Source organism: Lepisosteus oculatus, unplaced genomic scaffold, assembly GCF_040954835.1.
Source record: "Lepisosteus oculatus isolate fLepOcu1 unplaced genomic scaffold, fLepOcu1.hap2 HAP2_SCAFFOLD_40, whole genome shotgun sequence".
Classification (NCBI taxonomy): domain Eukaryota; kingdom Metazoa; phylum Chordata; class Actinopteri; order Semionotiformes; family Lepisosteidae; genus Lepisosteus; species Lepisosteus oculatus.
This window is the reverse complement of record NW_027167934.1, coordinates 64,832-88,291: the sequence shown is the minus strand read 5'-3', so window position 1 is coordinate 88,291 and position 23,460 is coordinate 64,832. Positions and strand designations below refer to the sequence as shown.

Sequence of the window (23,460 nt, the reverse complement as noted above, 5' to 3'; positions counted from 1 at the left end):
TTGCAGCTGGAAGCAGATGTCGACGCGTTTTGCACAGAGCACCAAAAAAGCGTCTTTTTTGAAGGCCCAGGCACTGAGCATTGGTGGTTCAGTGGTAGAATTCTCGCCTGCCACGCGGGAGGCTCGGGTTCGATTCCCGGCCAATGCAGTGGCTTTTGCAGCGAGCGGCTCCATCACTTGCATCCCCTTGCAACTCACAACTCAAAAAACCCACTGAAGCTAAGCAGGTGTGAGCCAGGTCAGTACCCGGATGAGGGTGAGCTACAGGGGAAAACAAAGCTTCCAGCTGGAAGCGGTGTTAATGGTGCCGGCGGTGGGGCGCTCACCCTGAGGTCTGTGCGGGTCCCAATGCCCCAGTATAGTGACGGAGATGCTGTGTTGTAAAAGGGCGCTGTCTTTTGGATGAGATGTAAAACCGAGGTCACAGCGCTCTGTGGTCATTCAAAATGACCACCAAAACCTTTGACAAAAGCTCTTGGTAATTGATGGTCTTCAATAATGCTTCTCCTTTAGGTACATTTTAAATCAGCTGAAAAATGCTGTGAAATGGGGGGGCACTTCAGGCCAGTGTAGGATTTGGGTTACAAGAACCATGAAACTGCACGAGAAAGCCCGTACACTGAATTACACGGCTTTCTATTCAAAGGAGGACAAAAGAAATTCCCTGAGTTCGATTTTTTGCAGCACAGAGAGGAGCACTGTTGTGAGGCCGGTTAGCTCAGTTGGTTCAAGCGTGGTGCTAATAACGCCAAGGTCACGGGCTCGAGCCCCGTACTGGCCAGGTCCTTTTCTCCTCTCTTACCAAAGCTGTTAGGTTCCTTTCCGTGGTGAGAGGGGTTGTCATGCAACGCTGCCACATAGTGCCGACAGACAAGAGTGTTGCGGGAGAAGAGAAAAGTGTTTGAAGATTTAAGAGTGTCTTAGGTGGAGCCAAAATCAAGTGTCACAAATACAAGTGGGAGGATTTCCAATGTTTAATATGGTAAAAATAAGCGGAAGTTATCTGCCGGTCCGGCACAGTCTGCCATGCTTTTGTCATATACTGTAAAGTGGTGTCGAACTGGGTGTCGAACTGGAGCCTCACCATTTGCATATGTGAGGCTCCAGTTATACATCGAGTGTCACATTAAATGACAAAAATGAAGAGAGTTAAAGCAGCTGGAGAGGTTTTCTTACAACTTTTGAGCTGACACAGTTTTGGAAAATGTTTCCTTCATGCTGCACTGTACAACATAGGCAGCCAAGAGTCTCCAAAACAAAACAGAATTGACAGATAGGAGAAAATTCCCACTCATCCTGAAGTTCCCAAAATCCAGCACTGAGCGTAAACAAAGTGTCTAAGTAGCGTGGGAATGCTAACCCTAACCCTAGCTGGAGTTTGAGCAATCCAGCACTGAGCGTAAAAAGATGAGTCAAAGTAACGTCTAATCGGATTAGTTTCCTTAGAGCTGGTTCAGAGTCTGCTCAAGAGTTTACCTTTCACACATGCGCAAAGAAGAATGTTGGGGGTGCACGCTTCAAGGCGCCTTACAGCTGTAGGGAGTGATTCGAGACGATTCGTGGCGTGTGCTCGTTCCCATATACCATACGCCCCGGGTTGCAGTGCTAGGATGATGTACAATACCGCTTGGGCACGTAATGGCGTTATACGCAAGGTTTTCGTTTGTTCGTTTTGTTTTGCTCTGCTTTGCTTTGTTTTGCTTTCCATCGCGTTGGTAAGAGCGTAAATAAAAAGGCGATTCCTGCGTCTACCACTAATGTAAGAGCTATTTCAAGTGCGACGTGGTGCGGCTTTTCAAATGCTTGTGGGCATTTCTCTGTTGTTGATTCTTTTTTTGTGTGTAACAAAGTGGCATTTTCATGTCCGGACGGGGAGACTTTATCATTCCGACATGAAGCCACCCTTAAGTCCTCTGAGGCGTGTCTGTCTGCAAGGCTTGTATTTTGGAAATGTTTTTTTGAAACGGAGAACGACTTTGAAATAGGCTTCCGCCGGCGCCTCGCGATCCAGGTAAGATTGTAGCAAGAACGCAGCGGCAGTGGGGCTTGCTGTAGTCGTGGCCGAGTGGTTAAGGCGATGGACTAGAAATCCATTGGGGTCTCCCCGCGCAGGTTCGAATCCTGCCGACTACGTTGTCCGCCTCCAGGCGGTGTGTTTCGGCGCAAGCAAAGAAGCGCGCCTCTTTGCTGTTCCTGGTGGTTTTAAAACGCCCAATCGCTTGTACCCGCTGCCTTGGAAATAAGTTCTTCAGCGTCCGCGAATGGCATTTTGCAGCTGGAAGCAGATGTCGACGCGTTTTGCACAGAGCACCAAAAAAGCGTCTTTTTTGAAGGCCCAGGCACTGAGCATTGGTGGTTCAGTGGTAGAATTCTCGCCTGCCACGCGGGAGGCTCGGGTTCGATTCCCGGCCAATGCAGTGGCTTTTGCAGCGAGCGGCTCCATCACTTGCATCCCCTTGCAACTCACAACTCAAAAAACCCACTGAAGCTAAGCAGGTGTGAGCCAGGTCAGTACCCGGATGAGGGTGAGCTACAGGGGAAAACAAAGCTTCCAGCTGGAAGCGGTGTTAATGGTGCCGGCGGTGGGGCGCTCACCCTGAGGTCTGTGCGGGTCCCAATGCCCCAGTATAGTGACGGAGATGCTGTGTTGTAAAAGGGCGCTGTCTTTTGGATGAGATGTAAAACCGAGGTCACAGCGCTCTGTGGTCATTCAAAATGACCACCAAAACCTTTGACAAAAGCTCTTGGTAATTGATGGTCTTCAATAATGCTTCTCCTTTAGGTACATTTTAAATCAGCTGAAAAATGCTGTGAAATGGGGGGGCACTTCAGGCCAGTGTAGGATTTGGGTTACAAGAACCATGAAACTGCACGAGAAAGCCCGTACACTGAATTACACGGCTTTCTATTCAAAGGAGGACAAAAGAAATTCCCTGAGTTCGATTTTTTGCAGCACAGAGAGGAGCACTGTTGTGAGGCCGGTTAGCTCAGTTGGTTCAAGCGTGGTGCTAATAACGCCAAGGTCACGGGCTCGAGCCCCGTACTGGCCAGGTCCTTTTCTCCTCTCTTACCAAAGCTGTTAGGTTCCTTTCCGTGGTGAGAGGGGTTGTCATGCAACGCTGCCACATAGTGCCGACAGACAAGAGTGTTGCGGGAGAAGAGAAAAGTGTTTGAAGATTTAAGAGTGTCTTAGGTGGAGCCAAAATCAAGTGTCACAAATACAAGTGGGAGGATTTCCAATGTTTAATATGGTAAAAATAAGCGGAAGTTATCTGCCGGTCCGGCACAGTCTGCCATGCTTTTGTCATATACTGTAAAGTGGTGTCGAACTGGGTGTCGAACTGGAGCCTCACCATTTGCATATGTGAGGCTCCAGTTATACATCGAGTGTCACATTAAATGACAAAAATGAAGAGAGTTAAAGCAGCTGGAGAGGTTTTCTTACAACTTTTGAGCTGACACAGTTTTGGAAAATGTTTCCTTCATGCTGCACTGTACAACATAGGCAGCCAAGAGTCTCCAAAACAAAACAGAATTGACAGATAGGAGAAAATTCCCACTCATCCTGAAGTTCCCAAAATCCAGCACTGAGCGTAAACAAAGTGTCTAAGTAGCGTGGGAATGCTAACCCTAACCCTAGCTGGAGTTTGAGCAATCCAGCACTGAGCGTAAAAAGATGAGTCAAAGTAACGTCTAATCGGATTAGTTTCCTTAGAGCTGGTTCAGAGTCTGCTCAAGAGTTTACCTTTCACACATGCGCAAAGAAGAATGTTGGGGGTGCACGCTTCAAGGTGCCTTACAGCTGTAGGGAGTGATTCGAGACGATTCGTGGCGTGTGCTCGTTCCCATATACCATACGCCCCGGGTTGCAGTGCTAGGATGATGTACAATACCGCTTGGGCACGTAATGGCGTTATACGCAAGGTTTTCGTTTGTTCGTTTTGTTTTGCTCTGCTTTGCTTTGTTTTGCTTTCCATCGCGTTGGTAAGAGCGTAAATAAAAAGGCGATTCCTGCGTCTACCACTAATGTAAGAGCTATTTCAAGTGCGACGTGGTGCGGCTTTTCAAATGCTTGTGGGCATTTCTCTGTTGTTGATTCTTTTTTTGTGTGTAACAAAGTGGCATTTTCATGTCCGGACGGGGAGACTTTATCATTCCGACATGAAGCCACCCTTAAGTCCTCTGAGGCGTGTCTGTCTGCAAGGCTTGTATTTTGGAAATGTTTTTTTGAAACGGAGAACGACTTTGAAATAGGCTTCCGCCGGCGCCTCGCGATCCAGGTAAGATTGTAGCAAGAACGCAGCGGCAGTGGGGCTTGCTGTAGTCGTGGCCGAGTGGTTAAGGCGATGGACTAGAAATCAATTGGGGTCTCCCCGCGCAGGTTTGAATCCTGCCGACTACGTTGTCCACCTCCTGTCGTTGTGTTCCGGCGCAAGCAAAGAAACGTGCCTCTTTGCTGTTCCTGGTGGTTTTAAAACGCCAAATCGCTTGTACCCGCTGCCTTGGAAATAAATTCTTCAGCGTCTGCGAATGGCATTTTGCAGCTGGAAGCAGATGTCGACGCTTTTTGCACAGAGCACCAAAAAAGCGTCTTTTTTGAAGGCCCAGGCACTGAGCATTGGTGGTTCAGTGGTCGAATTCTTGCCTGCCCCGCTGGAGGCTCGGGTTCGATTCCCGGCCAATGCAGTGGCTTTTGCAGCGAGCGGCTCCATCACTTGCATCCCCTTGCAACTCGCAACTGAAAACCCACTGAAGCTAAGCAGGTGTGAGCCAGGTCAGTACCCGGATGAGGGTGAGCTACAGGGAAAAACAAAGCTTCCAGCTGGAAGCGGTGTTAATGGTGCCGGCGGGGGGGCGCTCACCCTGAGGTCTGTGCGGGTCCTAATGCCCCAGTATAGTGACGGATATGCTGTGTTGTAAAAGGGCGCTGTCTTTTGGATGAGATGTAAAACCGAGGTCACAGCGCTCTGTGGTCATTAAAAATGACCACCAAAACCTTTGACAAAAGCTCTTGGTAATTGATGGTCTTCAATAATGCTTCTCCTTTAGGTACATTTTAAATCAGCTGAAAAATGCTGTGAAATGGGGGGGCACTTCAGGCCAGTGTAGGATTTGGGTTACAAGAACCATGAAACTGCACGAGAAAGCCCGTACACTGAATTACACGGCTTTCTATTCAAAGGAGGGCAAAAGAAATTCCCTGAGTTTGATTTTTTGCAGCACAGAGAGGAGCACTGTCGTGAGGCCGGTTAGCTCAGTTGGTTAGAGCGTGGTGCTAATAACGCCTAATCGTACGGGCTAGGTCCTTTTCTCCTTTCTTACCAAAGCTGTTAGGTTCCTTTCCGTGGTGAGATGGGTTGTCATGCAACACTGCCACATAGTGCCGACAGACAAGAGTGTTGCGGGAGAAGAGAAAAGTGTTTGAATATTTAAGAGTGTCTTAGGTGGAGCCAAAATCAAGTGTCACAAATGAAAGTGGTTGGATTTCCAATGTTTAATATGGTAAAAATAAGCGGAAGTTATCTGCCGGTCCGGCACAGTCTGCCATGCTTTTGTCATATACTGTAAAGTGGTGTCGAACTGGAGCCTCACCATTTGCATATGTGAGGCTCCAGTTATACATCGAGTGTCACATTAAATGACAAAAATGAAGAGAGTTAAAGCAGCTGGAGAGGTTTTCTTACAACTTTTGAGCTGACACAGTTTTGGAAAATGTTTCCTTCACGCTGCACTGTACAATATAGGCAGCCAAGAGTTTCCAAAACAAAACAGAATTGACAGATAGGAGAAAATTCCCACTCGTCCTGAAGTTCCCAAAATCCAGCACTGAGCGTAAACAAAGTGTCTAAGTAGCGTGGGAATGCTAACACTAACCCTAGCTGGAGTTTGAGCAAACCAGCACTGAGAGTAAAAAGATGAGTCAAAGTAACGTCTAATCGGATTAGTTTCCTTAGAGCTGGTTCAGAGTTTGCTCAAGAGTTTACCTTTCACACATGCGCAAAGAAGAATGTTGGGGGTGCACGCTTCAAGGCACCTTACAGCTGTAGAGACTGATTCGAGACGATTCATGGCGTGTGCTCGTTCCCATATACCGTACGCCCCAGGGTGCAGTGCTAGGATGACGTACAATACCGCTTGGGCACGTAACGGCGTTATATGCAAGTGCGGGACGTGAGGGTTTTCGTTTGTTCGTTTTGTTTTGCTCTGCTTTGCTTTGTTTTGCTTTCCATCGCGTTGGTAAGAGCGTAAATAAAAAGGCGATTCCTGCGTCTACCACTAAGGTAAGAGCTATTTCAAGTGCGGCGTGGTGCGGCTTTTCAAATGCTCAACAGGATGACTTCGCATGCACGCGTGCTTTCATGCAGTCGTGTCTGCAACCATGTCTGCTTACGTGCAAACGGGCGTGGTTTCATGTATGCAAAAAACTTTCCTGGGCTCTTCTGAAGCACATAAAATTATTTGGAGATATACATTTGTCTTGTTTTCCTCTTAGGCTCTAGAATTGATAACTTTTTTTTCATTTTTGGCATTTTTCATAATTTTCTAGAAAGTGGTTGCAAGCCCGATATCATGCAAAGAAACTTCAGGATTCGGGGATCAGTCAATGGATTTTCTTCAAAGTTGGATTTTTGCACTCTGTTGACCAAGAGATGTTGTTCTATAATGTTTTTTTTTCAAATTTAAAAATATCATTTTTTCATGGAGCTTTGAAGGGGATGGATTCACCCTCCTTTAGCCAGGACAGAGCTCCAGGAGCCTGCGTAGGATTCTAGCTTTCTCCCCTTGCAGGCACCTGGCACAGAAGACAATATTTTTTTCCTTAAAATCTTTTTTTTTGTGTTCCTTGTTGTTCCAAACTTAATTTTAATCACTTTTAATTAGAGATTTTATTAAAAATAGTGCAATAAATGACTAATTTCACAAAAATTAATGTAATATAAAACGGATGTTTTCAACTTTATTGTAGTGTTTTAGAAACTAATATGTCTTCAAAAATGGTTGTTTTTCACTCCTATGAATGAAAACTGTTGTTATATGATGTTTTTTTTTTCAAATTTTAAATGATCATTTTTTCATGGAGCTTTGAAGGGGATGGATTCACCCTCCTTTAGCCAGGACAGAGCTCCAGGAGCCTGGGTAGGATTCTAGCTTTCTCCCCTTGCAGGCACCTGGCACAGAAGACATCATTTTTTTCCTTAAAATCTTTTTTTTTGTGTTCCTTGTTGCTCCAAACTTAATTCTATTCACTTTTAATTAGAGATTATATTAAAAATAGTGCAATAAATGACTAATTTCACTAAAAATACTAAAAGTAATATAAAACGGATGTTTTTAACTTTATTGTAGTGTTTTAGAAACTAATATGTCTTCAAAAATGGTTATTTTTCACTCCTAGGAATGAAAGCTGTTGTTATATGATGTTTATTTTCAAATTTTGAAAAAGCAAAGGATTCTAGCTTTCTCCCCTTGCAGGCATCGGACACAGAGAACTTCATGGTTTTCCTAAAAATCATTTTTTATGTTCCCTGGTGTTCCAAACTTAGTTTTAATCAATTTTAATTTGTTATGTTACAAACAGGGTAATAAAGTCTTAATTGGACTATAACTAATGTCATATTGTCTGCTACAAAACTGATATTTTCAGCTCTATTGTAGAGATTCTAGAATCAACTAATAAAGAATTGAAATAAAAAAAGGGCATTAGAAGACATTACCAACAACGACCACATGATGGAGATATTGTCTAGACATTACCAACAACGACCACAAGATGGAGATATTGTCTAGACATTACCAACAACGACCACAAGATGGAGATATTTTCCAAAGAGGCAAGAGGGGCAAAGCTGCGATAAGGTAAAATCATTTTTTGAAAGAGATTGTTGTCAGAATGCACATCCGTATCCCAAACAGAATCTCTAGTAAAATATGATCATTTGTGAAACAGGCAAATGAGTGTCAGCTACAATATGATTGCTACATATCTGCATTTGTTGGTATTTAAGGAGTAAGAGTGCAGGTTTAAACCTGCGATCCAGTGTGTTGAAGAATTTCACAACACTACCTCTAGCACATATGGATATAAATCCTCATAATGATTATTGCCCTGGGCATGTACCAAAAAAGCAGTGAGCATATATATATATATCACTGGGTTGAAGCTAGAAACACAGAATAACTGCAAACACATCCTAAATACAGTGTTCCAGCACCTTTGACCTCATCCAGAACGTATCATTTCTTGAAAGGGATTGCTGTCCGAATGCACATCTGAATCCCAAACAGAATCTCTAGTAAAATACGATCATTTGTGAAACAGGCAAATGACTGTCTCAGGGGCCCATTTCTCAATGTCAGACACATGTATGCAATGCTTTCACTGTGCATTGAGCAATAGGGATCAAAAACACCGCAGGTAAGGTTAGAAGTCATGTTCTATGATCATTTCTTTCAGCATTAGGGACTAAATATACTAAACGTATGATGCTAAAATGTTATTTTTACATATATTAATGTAATAAATGATTGCTTATGCTTTATAAACAAATCTAATTATAATAAAAGCTTAAGTTTTGTATTTATCTTGTACCATAGAACATGATTTTCTTTGTATTTCAAGCCCACAAAGTGTCCAAATGATGCACCTTTGACCTCATCCAGAACGTATCATTTCTTGAAAGGGATTGCTGTCCGAATGCACATCTGAATCCCAAACAGAATCTCTAGTAAAATACGATCATTTGTGAAACAGGCAAATGACTGTCTCAGGGGCCCATTTCTCATTGTCAGACACATGTATGCAATGCTTTCACTGTGCATTGAGCAATAAGGATCAAAAACAGAATGGAAACAGACATGGAAACCAACGAGGATGGGATTTGAACCCATGCGTGCAAAGCACAATGGATTAGCAATCCATCGCCTTAACCACTCGGCCACCTCGTTAACAAAACTGGGCTGTCCCAACTGGGTTGGCGCGCTCCAGATGATCTTTTTCTTTTTTTTCCCTCGTACTCGAGGGTCATTTTCCTGTTCCACATGCGATTTCAACATTTTCCTTGGGAGATGTCAAGCCAGCAAGCCACTGCTGTGGTTCAGTGGCCAGCGTGGAGTTCAGTGGCCCTGTTGTACACAGAAAGCACATTGAGCTCCTTGGACATGAAAAGTTCCAGATAAAAGCCATTTGTCATCCTTTCTCTTGGTGTCGATGTTGCTATTGTATGTAAAGGTGGCAACTTGCTCAGCGAGCAGGCGGAGCACACACCGAATGCAGATGTGTCTGAGTGGTGTGTCCAAGTGGCTGCAAAAGGACAGCACTCCCGGGGCGCTGTGGCTTAGTTGGTTAAAGCGCCTGTCTAGTAAACAGGAGGCCCTGGGTCTGAATCCCAGTGGATAACCGCCTACGGCTAGACTTAATTAAATGCAAGTATTCATTTCCTGTCTTTAACACGACTTGTTTTTCTTAAAATGGATGCAACTTGCAAAACATGAAATACAAACCTTGCTAATCAGCGCTAGCAGCTGGCAAAAAAAAAGAAGTCAGCAATGTTTTTTTTCTTTAACCTTAACCCTGCTAATGAAGAAGAGTTAAACGACCGAGTCTATGCAGCTTAAACGGTGCGCACGTCGGGTTCTTAGCTGAAAGGGTGGTAAATCACGCTCACCCCAGTCCTTAATCTTTTAAAGAGGATACAAAATTGAACCTAGTCGCCACATCACATACATCCTGTTCAATGATAAAAAGGTAACATCTATCCTCGCTCCAGAGTAAATCTCACGTTGAGGGCATATTTTTTTTCACTTTACCGTGAATCGGGCTCGGCTGCACAGAGGAGAGAGCAGAGCAATGAGGTCACGGGGACAGGGGAGTCACACGCTGGCTGTTTGAACACGCGGAAGATCACTGAGGGATCCACAGTATATGGACCCTCCGTGCGCAATCAGTCCGCACTCCGGACTCTGAAACCTGCCATCCGAGTTAAGATCTCGGCAGAACCTGAAGCGCAGTTCCTTCTTAAAACGTAATCTGGTGAGCATTTCTAGAATCGTACTTGTATAGATGCAGCCTTTAATGTGTTGCTAGGTTAAAATTGATGACTTCTTGTATTTCAGTAGGCAACTGCCCTCTTGATTTTGATTTAATTTCTTTATTACAGTGGCGCTTTTATGAAGCCAAGGGACCAGGGAGCTGCCCCAGTACTGGGATGGCCAGTTCGAAATCATAGAAACTATTGTCAATTCCAGTCCCATGTCAGTGCGAGCAGGGATTTTGACATCTTGTTTTGCTATGTTCTGCACCAACAGGCAGGTGGCTCGGCCATTCCGTTCCAGTTTGGGGGTACAACAGACTGCTAGGTTCAGTCTGATAAACTGAGCTGATGGTTGGAAGAAAACCATCTCAGCGTCCATTCTCTGTCCCTTCTTTAGGACAAGGCGTACCGGAAACCCTGCTGTTGACGCAGGAACGATCAGGTCCGATTCGTTTACTACCTGGCAGGCCTGAGGAATCGTCTGACCTGACCGAATGTTCTCGGGGTCACCGCTTAGAGAGTGGGCATCTGGGTCCACCCGTTTCCACAGCACACTGTTTACTGTGTCCAGCTGGGCGCCCAGTCGAACCAATAGGTCTGCACCAATGCAGACCGAATGGGTCAGCTGAGGTGCTACCTGGAAGTAGTGAGCAAACTTCCTTTTTCCGATGGAGATGGAAGCTACACAGCTTCCTTTGCTCCAAATGGACCTATGAGGTGGGGGTGCCCACCACAGAACCTGTGACTGCGTCACCAGGGTCACCTGACAGCTTCGCGACAGGTCCTCGAACAGACCTTCACTGATTATGGACTTCTCAGAGCTGAGGCTAAGAATTACATCATCAACCTGCACTTCTGCCACCTGGACCCCCTCCCACCACCATGGGGTGGTAGTCCTGGACCCCCTGAGGTACCAGGGTGCACAGAAAGGACTCCCATTCATTACCGGACAGGGAGATCCACTCTTCTTCAGGGATGAAAAGGGGGTGTGCTTTACCTGGCGGGTCAAGCAGCTGCTCGGAGCACTGCTCCTGTAGTTGGGAGACCGTGGGAGTGCTGGCCTGGGCAGGACTTCCCTGTAGTTTTGGAAAGCAAGAAGAGACATTTATTCTCGTCCAAAGGAACCAGGAGGAACCTCCAACTCAGCTATAGTGTTCAGTGGGCACTGTGTGATCACAGCATAACCACTGAATCCCCCTTTTTGCTGTGCAACAGGCTTAGGGTTTTTGACCTGAGCCCACAATTTTCCACGCTGGCAGTCCACCAGAGGCTCCAGCCTGTCAAGCAGGTCTTGGCCAATGAGTAGTGGCTCTCTTTTTAACCTAGAGATGTAAACAGGATGCACCATGTTCATTGGCCCGAACCTAAGTGCCACCCACACTCGGTGTGTGATCCTGGCATGATCCTGGGTATAGCTGGAAATATCTATCTTACACGGTTCTACCTTAAGTCTGATGCCTTTTCCTTTCGCTACTTGTTTGAGCTCGCTGAGTAGATCGGCTGACATCAAACTAATTTCAGCCCCAGTGTCAATCAGTGCTTCTCTATCTAAGACGTTTTCAAGAAAAACCTTGATATAAATACGCCTTGCTTTGCCTTTCTGGCTGAGATTCCCTAAGAATTGTTGGAAGCCTGCCTTTTCTTTGACTTCAGGGGCGGGGTCAGCGCCCAACTCAGAGTCACAGCCTTCTTCCAGGCAGGAACCCTCCCACCCAATCAGATAGACTGAGGGAGGGGCTTGGGACGGATCCCCGCCTCCTCCAGTGAGAAGGGGCGTGGTCCCCCTAAGCTCATTCACACTTCTGGCATTCGGTGCGGAAGGTTTACCCTGTCCTGATCTCTCAGGCAGGGCTTGTTCAAGCCTGGCCAGGCGGGCTGCAGTCGACTCCCTTCGTCCAGTCTTATGATAGACTCTGCCTGAGCCCTTGCCTTCCCCGTAGCGCTCACTCTGACGCTTAGTGCGGTCCTGCCTGCCTATTTTGTGCCGGGGCTTAGCGAGCTCAGGAACCTCAGCTGCCTCGAGCTGAGGCGAGTCGTCAACCCTGCTGGCTTTAGTGGCGAACACGGCCGTTTTAGCAGGTTTTCGCTCTGAGGAAGCAGAGACTTCAGCTCCCCAGGCTTTTTGAGCCAACCTTCTAATGTCAGCCATTTTCATCGCTGTGTGTGCATCACAATCATTTTCCTGACTGAGGGATGCAGATTAGCAATGAATAAACCTTTGAAATTCACGTTCTCTTCGCAACCCTCTTCATTCCGCCCTGCAAAATAAGTGCGCCTAAGCCTCTGATAATAGTCGCGAGGGGCTTCAGCTTTTTCGTGCTTAATATGGTGCACAGCAGCCACGGCAGCTATGGGATCGATAAAAGCCGAAAATTCTCCGATCATTGCCTGACACAGCTCCTCAAAGCTATTACAGACTTCCGGTCCTTGTCTAGACATCCACTCGTGGATCGCTCGGCTGGTAGTTTTCCTTACTTACATAGCCTTTTCCTGTTCGGACGCTTCGGGCATAAACTGCAAAGTATATCTCAGCTCATCGATGTAGGTCTCCACATTATTCCCTGACACTGACGGGTGAAACCTTTCTACATCTTTGGCTAACTGCCTCAGGGAGTGGAGGTTAATTTTTACGGTTTCTCCGCGGGCAGGGAGACGGCCGTGATCAGGAGCAGGGGGTCTATGCCTGAACTGACTCGCCCTTGCGTCTCGCGCAGGACTCGGCGATCTCCCCCATGCCGATCCGACCACAGACCCTGGCCGGGAGAAACCTCCTCCCGGCGCGCTGGGTGAGCGCTCCGGGCTGCTAGGTGGGCTGGCATGCAAGTGGGATCTAGTCTATTTTGCTTCCAGTACGGCAGCATCTGACTCCTTTTGCCTTTCCTGGCTGAGCTCATTTAAACTCTCAATTTCTTTTTCTTTTTCTTTCGAGCTCCCTTCCAGGTCTCTCCTAGCTACCTCAGCCGCAGTTTCTCTAGCAGACAAGTCATCTAATTTACCTAAAACTTCCCTGAGTCAGTCTTCACTTTCCTCATTTTTCACTCTCTTTTCTCTGATTATATCCAACAACTCGACTCGCTCCACCTTATATCTTTCTAGCGTTCCCTGAAGCTTTTGAAACTTTGTCAGCTCGGACAAAGACAGTTCCAGCTGTTTAGCTAGATTTAAGGTGAAACTCGATAGGACCAGAACTGCGTTCACAGACACTCCTGTGTTAAGCTGGTTCGCTACCTTAGCTACTAAATCTACTTGCAGCTTCTCAATATCATCAAAGTTCAACTTTTCGATACCACTCCAGTAACCAGGATTGTCATCGCTAGAAATAGTACTTATAAGCGACTCCACCTCAGACATTTTAGCAGCCATTGTCATTACGTCAGAGAAACTTTAAGAGTATTACTTTTTTTTTTCTTTTTCCAAAATACAGTATGGAATCTAGACACCCGAGCAGATGGATTTCCAATCAGCACACGTTACACTAAACGCTAGAAAACAGGGGGATTTCTTTACGCAGTTATCAGCACACCCGGTATTCGCGTATAGAAGCCGCGGTGCTGTGCTGAACTTCAGTTATTCTGTGCGACTGATTCTCATTTCATTCTAAACTCACCCACCCAGGGACGCCATTAAATGTAATGGTTTGATGGGTTTACTGAGACAATTATTAATTGTAGCAGTAATCACAAGGTTGTTCGTTGGGGCTTTTAGAAAATCAATCGTCAGAACAACTAACAACGCACACACAGGGGTTCAATACACTAGATACATTTATTAATATAAATTGTGCACCAAACATATACTAGTCTGCCTGGATACGAGTGGCAGACCTTACTGTGAGGGTTATCAATATACAAGGTATATAATCCCGAAGAGATGCAAACACAAAGAGATACACAACAGAGAATATATGTCAATATATATCGTTCGGTTACCAAATCGCTAATCAGTGTTATTACCCACTGTTACTCTAAACTCGGAAGTAAATACATTACTCATGAATTAAATTGATAACAACTTGTGTTGAGGTACAATTAAATTCTCGAGACGCAATGTAGAACATGGGGTTTACTTATCCACTGTGTATGGATTTGGAATTTCCCGGCACGAACACCAAACCAGCTGACAGGCTCTGTTGCAGCCTCTGTTCCAGCGGTTGTCCAATGGGCGTTGTCCCGGCGTCCTCTGGCTACCGGCCAACCAGTCAAGGTGCAGCTCGGAGTAGGACGGGCGGAGGAATCTGACTGCGGCGCGCAGGGCAGTCGTTGCTCCGAGGGGATCTACCAGCAGTCCGGCTGGCTGGTAGAAAGTCTCTATGCACAGAGTGTGACCGCGAGTCCTCACAAGTCACTCTTGTGCCTGGGAAGAAGCTGGTTCGTTCCCGGTCCAGCACTGCTTCTGAATAAGCTATTCAGGTTGTCGACGAGGGTCCAACTGTAGGGTCCAACTGTCCAACACAAACACAATCTGTGGCGTTTAGCGTGACAGTCTTGCAGGCATCGTGCTGTCTCACTGCAATACTATACCGCTGGAGGAAACAGTCCATCTGGCCATGAAACTCATTTGAACGTCTAGCTACAGCAACTAACAATATCATGATTTATTCAGGATGTGTGGAATCACCACGTCCCGGAGACAGCTTCCGAAATCGTGAGCATTCTCTGGTGGTGTCCTGCAGGGCACCTGTTGGCGTGCGTTGGTGATATAGTGGTGAGCATAGCTGCCTTCCAAGCAGTTAACCCGGGTTCGATTCCCGGCCAACGCAGTGGCGATTGGTTTCAAATGCTGTCATGAGCCTTGGATTGTGACTAGCAAAGCGCAGCCTTTTGAAAAACGGAATGCAAAACAGAATTGAAGGAGAATCTTACAGGGGATTCTGAGCGGTGTCTGCAGTCCGATACAGGTGCTGAAAGCTTGAGCTACTCTCAATGTCATGCTGCCTTTCCCCGGAGTAAATCTGTTACATTGAAAGAATGCTTCTGGCAGGTTCAAAAAGCGACCCTTGTTAATTGGAGAAATCAATGATTTCGAATGAATTCTGTATGCGTTAAAAGACAGCTATACACAGAAAACATGCAGGACACTGCTCATGATGTTTCCCGAGCCGAAACACAGTGCGTTTTTCCAAGCCATCTGACAAAGCCCGCCCACTGAAAACTGCAGCAGATCGTGTAAAGACGTTCAACTTTGTAACTACTGCACGCACAGGAAGCAGAATAAATTCCTCTTTTCCGGTTTTATTTATGCGAACCATAAATAAACCAAATAAACCAAGTTGCAAGAGGCCCGCACCCACAGCACAAATTGCGCAGCCTAGGCCACCTCCTCGCCCTGCACGCCACCGCCTCCTGCTGGGCCCACTCTTTCGCACACTCACACGCCACACTAACACTCAAAAGTGTGGGCAAAACAAGAAAACGAGCGCACCGTTTCCTACACATCTGCAGTCACCGTTGCGCATTCGCAGCATGTCCCGGGATGCAATTCGGCCTCATTTGCATAACTCCAGACCGGCAGATCGCCACGCAAGCTCGCGACGTGCGCCTGCCACACACCGAACAAACCTTTTCAGCAATTTCCAAAAAACGGGCCTGCTCGCCTGCCCACAAGGCTCCATCTCTTACCTGCTCTCCAGAGCCTGCTGCCTTCTGTGCTTTTCTCTCGGCACCGCTGCAGCGCACACAACTCCTGCAGCGGGAGGGGGGGAGAAAGTTCCCGCGCTCCGCCGCAGGGAAGGCTCGCTCCGTGCGCACACGTCCTTTCGATGCCAGTCCAACAAGTGCTCCGCATTAGCTGCGTCGGGGCTCCGGGGTGTCACACCTCACCTCACCTCACCTCGCACTGCCCCCTCCTTGAATGTCTGCCGCTGGGCATGCCCCACTCTCCTCCGCCTTATCTTATCGCGTGTGAACACCGACAATGGCCACAATGCCGGGGAATGGCACCTGTAAATTAATTCTCTTCTCTTGCAGCCTGAGATCATGTCCTTCTTTTGGCTCCCTCCAGTTCTGATAAAAAATCTCACTCTTAGATTTGTTAATTTTTGCGGATGAAGCCAAAGAGAAACGATCACAGCACTGCAGAGCTCTGCTAATTGAGGCATTGTCAGAGAGGAGCAGGGTCATCCAGGTATAGAGATGTCTTTACCTCTCCTCCCCCACTTCCAGGCACTGGTATCCCATTAATGGCCTGATCCTGGCGCAAGGCACAGGCTAAGGGCTCCATAGCCAAAACGAATAACAAGGGGGATAATGGGCAGGCCTGCCTCACCTCTGAACAGACTTCAAAGGGGTGTGATCTATTGCCATTAACCATTACTCTGCTGTTGCTACCTGTGTACAGCAGGTTAATCCACTTTCTCATGATGGGGCAAAAATTCATGTGCTCAAGTACCAATGTTAAGTACTGCCGGTTTAGGCGGTCAAAGGCCTTTTCTAGGTCTACACCTAAAATGCACAGAGGGAGGGAGCGATCCTCTGAGTACAGACAGACATCCCTCAACAAGGCCAGGTTGTCGCTCATCAGGCGTCCTGCTATCCCACAAGTCTGTTCTTTCCCTACCAGTGAGGCCACTACATTTTGTAGGCGCAGGAAAAGGGCTTTGGACAGGATCTTAGTGTCCACGCCTAACAGGCTGAGGGGTCTCCAGTTCTTTATGTCATTCTTTGCTCCTTTCTTAAACAAGAGAGAGATAGTGCCTTCTCTTAAGGAGTCAGGCAGCAATTCTGTCTTATAGCTTCGCTCGAATAGGAGCAGTAGCGGATCCTGAAGCAGATCCCAAAAGGTGCAATAAAATTCTTTAGGGAGCCCGTCAGCACCCGGAGTTTTCCTCTTCTGTAAGCTCTCCATAGCCTGTCTCAGCTCTTCTATTGTCAAATCCCTCTCAAGTACTTCCCTATCTTCTTCACTCAAAACGTTTTCTAGCTTTGAGGTAAAAAAATGAATTTCTTCATCCTTTACCTCTGTAGAGCTGTACAGTCTTGAGTAGAAGGCCTTGGTGCAGGAGAGGATAGCACTCGGCTCTGTTCTCTCTCGTCCCTCCACATCAACTACACTTTCCATGACAGACTTGGAGCCTACCACTTTCCTGAAAAAGAAGCGAGTACACTTCTCATTTTCTTCCAAGAACTGCACTCTGCTTCTTAACAGCACTCCTCGACTACTTTCTTCGGCTATGCTCCGGATGTCCTTTTTTAAAAGGGTGATATCCTCGAGCACAGCGAAGCCACTGTGCAGCATCGTGTAGAGACGCTGCAGCTGCCTCTGTTTCCTGGCTAGCACTCCTCTCCGTCTGGCAGCAGCCTTCCTTCCCTCAGCCATGAAAAAGGCCTTTGTCCTCATCTTCACCTCCTCCCACCACTCTCCTACTGACCCGTACAGACACTGCAAGGACAGCCACTGTGATAGTTTCTCCTTGTAGCGGGATACTACCCCCTCGTTCTCTAGCAGCTTAGTGTTGAGTTTCCAGAGGCCTGGGCCAAAGACAGTCCCGCCCTTGAGTTCCACTCTACACCCTAAAGCCTGATGATCTGAGAAGAAGACAGGCTGAAGAGTGACCCCAACAACTTTCACTCTCTCTGAGACAAAGCAATAGTCAATTCTGGAGCTGCTATTCCTCCCTGACCATTTATATCCTGCTGTTGTGGGATATATACATCTATATGTGTCTGAGAGTTTAAAGTCTTGAACTAAGTTTTGCAGGGCCAGTGAGCTGGAATCCAATTTTATCGGAGAGCTAGACTGCCTGTCTGTGTGCTCTAAGATACAATTAAAATCCCCTCCCACTATCACGTCTGTGCTACTTAACAATAGGGGAGAGAGTGCCTTGAGTAGCTCCACCCTTCCTCCCACGTTAGTAGGACAATACACATTGATTAGCCGCAGGTTAACGGTCCCCCATTCCACATCCACACACAGCAACCTGCCATCTATGACCCTCTGAATACTTTTCAATTTGAAAGCCCATCCTTTGAAAAGAATGGCCACGCCAGAGGCTCTGTTGTTATTGTCCCCTGACCAAACAGAAGGCCCTTTATCCCACCTATCTTCAAAGCTTTTATACCTCTCTTGATAGGCTAAAGCACACTCCTGCAACATCAACACATCTCCCTCTCTCTGCTGGAGGTAATCAAAGACACACTGGCATTTAACTCTGTCATTGATACCTCTGGTGTTAAGAGAAATTATGTTTAGAGCCATATTACATAAGAAAGTGGAACCAGTCTTTACAAAACACATTTCTCTTCGGTCTCACCTGTTACCTTCTCTTTTTCTTTTTCTTCTTACCAATTTCCTGCCAGCCATCCTCTGAATGAGCCTTCATCAGGGTGGCAGCAGTAAAAGCGTTCACGGAGTCCATTTCAAGGAAGGGGGTAGAAGGAGGGGTGGAGGGGTTCCAGCTGTCCCCATCGCCATGCTCTCCTTCCTCCTCGCTCGGGGAGAAAACAGAGTCATTTTTCCTTTTCCTCAAGTCCAGCTCCTGGTAGCACTGAGGGGAAAGGGGTGCAGCCGATGCACCAGTCTCCTCTTCCCCCTCACCCACCAGCTGTTGCAGATCCTCCGTGACGGACTGGATGGAGGAGAGGAGGGCATCTGTAGCACTTGCAGAGTCTGAGAAAAGCAGCTCCGCTGAATCCTGGGTATCGTCGCTGGACCCGCTCCACCGGTGGGGGCCCCACAATGGCCCTCGTTCTGAGGAGCAGGAGTGGGGGAGGGGTCCTCGCTGTTCTCTGGGGTTTTCAAACCCTCGTGCTTGTCTGGTGCAGTCTGCGGTTGTGGGAGCGTAGTGGATTTCTCTTCCACCGGCCCCGGAGCCACAGCAGGACTGATCCTGGCTGGAGGCTGAGACTCTTTGTTCAACAAGGGTTCTTTGTTTGACTTGTTGTTTGCTTTGGCTTTTCGGGCCGGTTTGGCTGAAACAAGCACTGCCTCATCCTTTCTCATTTTGAGTTTATTGGCGTAGGCGTGAGGGCAGTTCTTAAAAACGTGTCCTTCCGAGCCACATAAATTGCACTTTGGCAGCATTGAACAGTCAGAGGCTAAATGTCCCTGTTTGCCACAGGTCTTGCAGCATTTCACAGTGCAGGACGATGCCAGGTGTCCCACAGCACCACAGCGCCGACGCACCTTTGGTTGTCCCACATAAAAAACATAGCCATTGCAGGCGCCCAGCCGGATTGTAGAGGGCAGGTGCCTTAAGCCTCCATTTACATTGTCCGGTAGCAAGCGAACCTCGAATTTCCTTGCTCCTGTTTTTATACCATCAACATCTCTAACCTCAGTTCCATGGTGGACTGTGCAGTACTGCTTAAGCCAGGTGTGAATGTCCTCCGTCTTTGCCATTTCCGAGAACATAACAACATGCACCGTTTTCCTCTCTCTCTGTGTCAGAGGCTGCAAGTTGATCTTCTCAAGGGCAGGAACTTTCCCTCTTTTTGCCTCAAACACATCCACACATTGTTCAAACAGAGAATAGGTAGCAAAAACAACCTCAAATGCTTTCTGACCTGGGAGAGCGAAGATGAAATCCAAGTGCCGAGGTTCAAAGCCAAGTTCCTTCTGTAACACTTTTCTGCCTAACTGCATACGATCCATGAAGAGGTCATCCAAAAGCTCAAAACGTACAGCATTCTTGCGGGATCCAAAGGTTGCCATCTCAAACTGCAAAACAAACACTGCTTCCAGAAAACAAGAAAACAATCCAACTACACCAACTACAGGCTGATCAAGGTATCTCCCCTGCCAGGTAAGCCGAGAGCCGCAGGCGATGAGCCCGGAGCTGAACGGGCCCCACTGGCTCGTTTGTAAGGCCAGGTGCATTGCCAACCACGACCGGCAGGGCAGAGGGCTTGAAGGCGGCCTGGGCTCCTGCAGCTGTCCAGCCACGCACTCTGGTTTCTCTTCATCTCGTACAAATCTTTTGCCTTTTACTAAAGATTTCCATGGAGAGGAGCATGAATGAGTTCCATACAATTTTTGTGCTTCCCTGCCTTCGGGTGGGGCGCAGCTGGGCTGGTCAAAGAGAGAAAACAAAACCGCTCACAATCGCTCTTACAATGCAGTAAGTAGCACAGGCTACTTAGGGAGTAGGCTGATGTGTTTAAAAACAACCAGCGCCAGGCAGGAGTCAAACCTCCAAACTCCTAATCCATAGTCAGACACATTATCCATTGCACCACTGACCCTGGTGTGACATTGCAGGACTGTAACCCAGTGAGCTTAGCACTGCAACTAGTAAAATATTACCCCCGGTCCATTCTTTTCCAAAAGTGAGAAACACCTGTTTTCTACATTTTGTCTGTTTTAAAATCATATCTCTTTAAACCAAACCAAGAGTTTGTCTTTTGCACTGATATTCTGATTCATTTCGATTTCAAAGAAAAAAAAACATTACCTTCCAAAGCATCATAAAATTGTCCCTTCCTCCAGACTCTACTTCTCTCTTGTAGTAGTACAGCAGACCTTTCCAGGTGAGCAGATCACAGAGTCCGAAATGAGCTTCCTCCATCAAGCAAAGTACCTGAACATGACTCTGTCATCATAAAAGCGCCCCTGTAATAAAGAAATTAAATCCGAAATCAAGAGGGCAGTTGCCTACTGAAGTTCAAGAAGTCATAAATTTTAACCTAGCAACACATTAAAGGCTGCATCTATACAAGTACGATTCTAGAAATGCTCACCAGATTACGTTTTAAGAAAGAACTGCGCCTCAGGTTCCGCCGAGATCTTAACTCGGATGGCAGGATTCAGAGTCTGGAGTGTGGAATGATGGCGCACGGAGGGTCCACATACTGTGGATCCCTCAGTGATCTTCCGCGTGTTCAAACCGCCAGCGTGTGACTCCCCTGTCCCCGTGACCTCATTGCTCTGCTCTCGCCTCTGTGCAGCTGTGCCCGACTCATGGTAAAGTGGAAAAAAATATGCCCTCAACGTGAGATTTACACTGGAGTGAGGATAGTTGTTACCTTCTTATCGTTGAAACGGATGTATGTGATATGGCGACTAGGTTCTTCTCCATTAGCAGGCTTAAGGTTAAAGAAAAAAACATTGCTGACTTCTTTTTTTTTTGCCAGCCGCGAGCGCTGATTAGCGAGGTTTGTATTTCATATTTTGCAAGTTGCATCCATTTTAAGAAAAACAAGTCGTTCAAGACAGGAAATGAATACTTGCATTTAATTAAGTCTAGACGTATGCGGTTGTCCATAATGACCAGTTCTGTTCGAGAACACAGAACAAAAAAAGGCACCACTGGGATTCAGACCCAGGATCTCTTGTTTACTAAACAGGCGCTTTAACCAACTAAGCCACGGCGCCCTGGGAGTGCTGTCTTTTTGCAGCCACTTGGACACACCACTCAGACACATCTGCATTCGGTGTGTGCTCCGCCTGCTCGCTGAGCAAGTTGCTACCTTTACATACAATAGCAACATCGACACCAAGAGAAAGGATGACAAATGGCTTTTATCTGGAACTTTTCATGTCCAAGGAGCTCAATGTGCTTTCTGTGTACAACAGGGCCACTGAACTCCACACTGGCCACTGAACCACAGTAGTGGCTTGCTGGCTTGACATCTCCCAAGGAAAATGTTGAAATCGCATGTGGAACAGGAAAATGACCCTCGAGTATGAGGGAAAAAAAAGAAAAAGATCAACTGGAGTGCGCCAACCCATGTCAGGACAGCCCAGTTTTGTTGACGAGGTGGCCGAGTGGTTAAGGCGATGGACTGCTAATCCATTGTGCTCTGCACACATGGGGTCGAGTCCCATTCTTGTCGCTCTCCTTGTCTGACACTTGTGCCCGTTCGGTGTTGGCCCTCCTGTTCTTTGCTCCGGTACTAGAGCCGTACATTTTCTAGCGGTGGCTGAACATGGTATAGTAGCCTAACGTCGGTATCGAGCAGTGACAGTAACAGTATTTACATGCCCGTGCTGCCAAGTGGCTCTGGGTTGATACCGCGTTTTCACTTACTTGCAACGCAAACGGAGAAAGCGATTTTTGACAGTCTCTCGAGAGACTGCACTAGGTGTTTAGGGATAGACTTTGTCAGTTCCCCCTGGGATGATGGCCTCTCAAATAGTTTGTGATTCCTCTAGACGTTTATACAGTAGAAGCCTGCTTCGTGGCTTAAATCCAAGCTAATGTAACGAGTTAGAGGTCTGATGCAGAACTGCGAATTCAATGAACGGGAACAGTACAGTACATTGCACTGTATGTGTGAGGAAAGCTGCCCCCTTCTGTCCTTGTCGACCGAACAGAGGACTGTAAAGGATACCGCCAAGAAACTTTAGGATGCTGGTTGGAATACAGCTCCAAAGAAGCCCCTTTGGGTGTTATGTCATCAAAAAGTAAGAACAGCGACTCTCCCTTTGATCAAATGCGCAACAGAGCTGTTTTCCGTGGAGCAGGTTTCAGACCCGTAGACCTGTTTTATTTGTAGGGCAGGGCGCATTCCCAAATGCGAATCTCCTGTTTTAGAAATGCTTTGGGCGGCGTGAAGTGAAAATAAGAAATGGACTCCAGATGCACATGGAAGCAATCAAGTGTTTCATCCGAGCTGTTTCAAAGACTGCTCAAGAGCTTTCCTTTCACAGAGGCACAACGATTAATGATGGGGGTGCACCCTTCAATGCGCCTTACGACTCTAGGGAGTGATTGAGACGATTCGTAGCGTGTGCTAATTTCCCTCTATTTCCCGTGTTGCAGTGGTAGGATGACGTAAATTCCTGCTTCGACACGTAATGGCATTATAATCAAGTGCAAGAGCTGAGGGCTTTAGTTTTGTTTCGTTTTCCATGGCGTTTGTAAGCACGCAAATCAAAGGCAATTCCTGTGTCTAACAGGAATGTAAATGCTTTTGAAAGTGCAGTGTGGTGCAGCTTGTAAAATCCTTATCCACATTTGTGGTTTGTTGCTGTTTTTTTTGTCTGCCAAAACTGCATTTTGACATCCGGACGGGGAGACTTTATCATTTGAACGTGAAGCCAGCCTTAAACCCTCTGAGGCGTGTCTGTCTGCCGGCACGTATTTTGTCAAAGGTATTTATTTTTTTTTAACGGAGAGCGACTTTGAAAAGGTTTCCGCAGCCACGTCGCACTCCGTGTTAGATTAAAGGAGGAATGCGGCGATGGCGAACTCGCTGTAGTCGTGGCCGAGTGGTTAAGGCGATGGACTCGAAATCCGTTGGGGACTCCCCGCGCAGGTTTGAATCCTGCCGACTATGGCGTCTGCCGCACGTCTCCTTATGCCTGCGCGGCAAAGGCGAAGTGCCGCTTCTCTTTTCCTGGTACTATAAAAACGCTAAATCGCTTGGCCCCGCTGCCATGGAAATGAGTTCTTCAGATAACCACACATCTTGCGTTCGCACCTCTGGTGTTGTACTTATGCCTTTGAAAACCTAATGAATAAAACTGAAAGAACCGACACAATATATAGGTG

At 47.0% G+C, this 23,460-nt stretch overlaps 7 non-coding genes across 7 annotated transcripts; 6 read left to right on the top strand and 1 right to left on the bottom strand.

Moving 5' to 3' along the window:
- Positions 1-77: 77 nt before the first annotated feature.
- On the top strand, positions 78-148 carry trnag-gcc (transfer RNA glycine (anticodon GCC)). The gene has a single exon. It is a non-coding gene; the product is annotated as a tRNA-Gly (tRNA).
- A 1,903-nt stretch (positions 149-2,051) lies between these two features.
- trnas-aga (transfer RNA serine (anticodon AGA)) lies at positions 2,052-2,133 on the top strand. Its single transcript has one exon. It is a non-coding gene; the product is annotated as a tRNA-Ser (tRNA).
- Positions 2,134-2,346: 213 nt separating this feature from the next.
- trnag-gcc (transfer RNA glycine (anticodon GCC)) lies at positions 2,347-2,417 on the top strand. The gene has a single exon. It is a non-coding gene; the product is annotated as a tRNA-Gly (tRNA).
- Positions 2,418-8,864: 6,447 nt separating this feature from the next.
- trnas-gcu (transfer RNA serine (anticodon GCU)) lies at positions 8,865-8,946 on the bottom strand. The gene has a single exon. It is a non-coding gene; the product is annotated as a tRNA-Ser (tRNA).
- A 5,772-nt stretch (positions 8,947-14,718) lies between these two features.
- Positions 14,719-14,790, top strand: trnag-ucc (transfer RNA glycine (anticodon UCC)). Its single transcript has one exon. It is a non-coding gene; the product is annotated as a tRNA-Gly (tRNA).
- A 5,120-nt stretch (positions 14,791-19,910) lies between these two features.
- On the top strand, positions 19,911-20,027 carry LOC138228344 (U5 spliceosomal RNA). The gene has a single exon (XR_011185424.1). It is a non-coding gene; the product is annotated as a U5 spliceosomal RNA (small nuclear RNA).
- Positions 20,028-23,163: 3,136 nt separating this feature from the next.
- Positions 23,164-23,245, top strand: trnas-cga (transfer RNA serine (anticodon CGA)). Its single transcript has one exon. It is a non-coding gene; the product is annotated as a tRNA-Ser (tRNA).
- Positions 23,246-23,460: the final 215 nt, after the last annotated feature.